Below are 4,110 nucleotides of genomic sequence, written 5' to 3' on the forward strand. Positions count from 1 at the left end.
AAGACGAAGACGATTCGGAGCCAGAGCTCTCTATGAAGGACGTCCAGCGACAGATGGCCAGCCTATCGGACCAAGTCCGCTGGTTAACTTAAGAGAATATGGAGCTCCAAAATAATATCGTACCTACTACCAAATCCCCACTGACAACGGTAGGACAACCTCCAAGCCAATTACTAAGGTTCCTGTCCACCACCCCTAAGGCTCCACGTGGCCAACTAAGCCGTCTTATCTCATCTACTATTAGCTAATTAAGCGATAGGAAAGACCCCACCTTCCCACAATAGCAAGCTAAAGTAGAAGACCGTCTCGTATTAAACGAAGATCACTTCCCTACGGAACGCTACTAGATGGCAATGGTGTATAGTCACACGTTAGGTGATGCTAGGGGATATCTTGAACCTAAGTACTTATCTAAGGCGGATAGGTACCAGTTCCAAAACGTAGAGGAAATAATTGAGCTGCTCAAATCATACTTCGTAACTAGCAACGAGCAGGCGGAAAGCCAAGCTGCTTTCCACCATCTGTTTATAAAGGATAGAGAACTATTCCCAGAATTCAAAGCTCGTTTTATTAGTCTCGCTATCAAAGGACATGTATCAGAACTAGAGTGGCCCTTCTACCTTTAGCAGAAGATTAGCCTAGCTTTACGTGTTCCTAACATGCCTGTTAAGCGTTTCTTTGATAGCTCCTTCGACGAGATGTGCAAGCATCTCACTGCTTTTGAGTTAGAAAGACGATCGGCTCCTATTGTATCACTATCGGAGCGACGGACTACCTACACTCCAACGGCGAAACCCAAGCCAACTGTCAACCACACAAGGGAGTATCGCCCCACCACCTATGGAGTAAAGTCCGACCCCGCCCCGACCTCACCACGGGCCCTCTCGAGTGCACCCAGGGCTGCCTCAAAGACACCAGTGCCAGAAAGCCAAGCTACTCCTGGCAACTGTTACAACTGTGGCAAGCCTGGACACTTCGCGAACGACTGCCCAGTCCCGCGGGTAAGAGAGATAGAAGCAGTGCAAGAAGAAGAAGTGTTTGAGGAAGCTATAGAATATCATCTGGATGACGATCGGATGGGAAACGACGAAGCCTAGGAAAACGCTCCGCCCTAGGCATTTACAAGTATGACCTTGCTAAGATTGATCTGTCGCACTTGTTTAGAGGAAAGCACTTCCAAGTTTCCACTATTCTTTGCTCGAAGGGCTACGGCGTTAGCCTGCAGTTGCTGGTTGATACTAGAGCCTAAGGGTTCTTATTTCTAAATTCTGCAATTGCTTGTACTATTTCTAGTTCACTTTAGGTTCCTATCTAAAGACTGCCCTTCAAGATTACAGTTAAAGGATTTCAAGATTAGGTTTAAACAAGGGTTAACTAGTATATCCAGTTGCACCTCTCGATCGACGGCCGCAAGATCTACAACTGCCCATTCGTTATTATAGACTTGGGATCATAGGATTGTATTATTAGGATTAAGTGGCTACGCTGCTTCTAGCTCTAACTAGATACGGTTCGCAACTAAATTGTATAGCTAGCTAAGTACCTAGCGACGTATAATCCCGCTCCACCTATCCTAGTGCAATTAAAACAACTGACTGTTGATACTAAGGTTAAGAAGGATATTAAGAGGCGCAACGCTCTCTAGGAGAAGGACGAATATTAGAGAAGAAAAAGCCTAGCTTCCGCTTGGGTAGGTAGAATTTGAGGAATACTCTAACTTCCTACCGCTCACCCTTCCCCACCCGCTTCTGACGCAACCCCGAAATCGACCCAACCCAACATCACCTCTTCTCTTACCCCCCCCTCGCATTGCACTTATTTCTGCCAACGCCTTCCATTACACTATAAAACGTCAAGAAAACGAGTTCTTTACAACAAGCCTCTATAAGATTAATCAGATACTTAAAGACAGACAACCACTAGACGATCCTAAAAATGCCAAGTTAGTTTAGGATTGACTTCTATCCGTTTACCATCCGTACTAAGATGTGTTTAGCAAAACAGCAGCTAACTAGCTTCCTAAACACCGTCTGTACGACCATAAGATCGTTCTTACTGAGCCTCTGCCGAACTAGTTTAGCCTATTGTATAAGCAGAGTACTGAAGAACTCTAAGCGACAAAGGCGTTCGTTATAGAGAATCTCTAGAAGGGATACTTTGTCCTAAGCTATAGTCCTTTTGCCTCTCTTGTCCTTTGTGTTTAGAAGCTAAATAGAGACCTTTATATTTGCGTAGATTACTATAAGCTTAATGCTATTACACGCAAGGATGCGTATCTAATCCCGCGTATTAATAAGCTACTTGCCTGTCCTTATAAGGCCAAGATCTTCACTAAGCTTAACATACGCGCGGCTTTTAACAAGATCTGTATAAACCCTAACTCTAAGGAGTACACTACGTTTCGCACCCGCTATAGAACGTATAAGACTAAGGTATTGCTATTTGGCCTATACAATAGTCTAGCAACATAATAGCGGTACATGAATAATGTGTTAATTAAGTACCTTAACGACTTCTGCATAGCCTATTTAGACGACATCTTAATATACTCTAAGTCTATGTTAGAACACATTCAGCACGTCCGCAAGGTACTAGAAAGGCTCCAACAAGCAGGACTCCAAGTAGACATCAAGAAAAGCGAATTCCATGTCACTCGGACCAAGTACTTGGGGTACATCCTCACAGACCGAGGCCTAGAGGTAGATCCCGACAAGGTCGAAGCCCTCCGAAACTGGGTCCGGCCCACCACCGTTACTAGTGTGAAGTCGTTCCTTGGCTTCACAGGATTTTACTGATAATTCGTAGAAGAATACTCGCGAATTGCAAAGCCTATTATCGCGCTGCAAAGCCTATTAAAGCCATTTGTATAGGACCTAGACTGCGATTAGGCCTTTAAGAGGTTAAAAGCCTTACTGCTTGCTATCCCTACCTTATATCACTACCACCTAGAGTATGATACTAGGCTGGAGACTGACGCCTCTAATGGGGTCGTGGCTGGCGTTTTGTCACAGAAACAACCAAATGGATCATGGTGCCTAGTAGCTTTTTTTAGCAAGGTCCTATCTAGATTAGAGCTGAACTAGGAGACACACGACAAAGAGTTGTATGCTATCGTTGTAGCATTCGACAAGTGGAGGTCCGAGTTAGCCTCGGCTTACTCCTAAGTCCAAGTGTACTCTAACTACCGCTCGCTAGAGTATTTCATGACCACTAAGGTTCTGAACGCTAGATAAGTGAGATAGGCTGAACAACTCGCGTCGTTTAACTTCTGCATCTAATACACGCCTAGTAAGGATAACGCTTGCGCTAATATCCTTAGCTGTCGTGAGCAGGATATGCAGCACTTAAGAACTGCCTAAATTAATAACCGTTCGCGGGTCCTTCTAGGGCCGCACTGACTTGATAACTAAATTAACTCTAAACTTGCTAAGGCATATGTGGCACAACTATTAGAACAAGCTACCTCTCTATTAGTAGTTAAGCCCTCTTAGGAGACCATGTCCCTGGACTCTCTTGAGCTGATCGAGCTTTTGTTGCAACAGAATTGGACGTTGTTCGAAAAGGAGCGCCGCTCTCTCCTAGACAGGTACCGGATAGAGAACGGACTGCTGCTCTATTCAAACCGTCTCTGCGTGCTGCCAGACTCCCCCGCCTGCACACGGCTGATCTGAGAGGCCCACAATTAGGCCTCTTTAGCCCACCCAAGTGCAAAGAAGACTTATTAGCTGCTGTCTTAGAAATACTATTAGAAAGGCATAGAAGCTACCTGCAAGAGGTACGTGTGGAATTGCCTAGCCTGCCACAAGGCCCATCCAAGACAGACCCAAGTCCTAGGGCTAATTTACCCCCTCCCTATTCCTAATCGGCTAATGCAACACCTCTGCATTAACTTTAAGGAATTTCCTAAGGACAAGGCCGGATACGATTAGATTATAGTCGTGATCGACTAGTTGTCTAAGCAGGCTATCTCTATCCCTTGCCACAAGACAATTAATGCAAGGGGTATAGCCAAACTCTTCGTCTAGTGGGTGTATCAATTCGGACACACCCCAGAGACTATTATCTCTGATTAAGGACCACAGTTTGTGTCTAGTTTCTGGTCCAAGTTCT

Source organism: Exserohilum turcica (genome assembly GCF_000359705.1).
Source record: "Exserohilum turcica Et28A unplaced genomic scaffold SETTUscaffold_9, whole genome shotgun sequence".
NCBI lineage: Eukaryota > Fungi > Ascomycota > Dothideomycetes > Pleosporales > Pleosporaceae > Exserohilum > Exserohilum turcicum.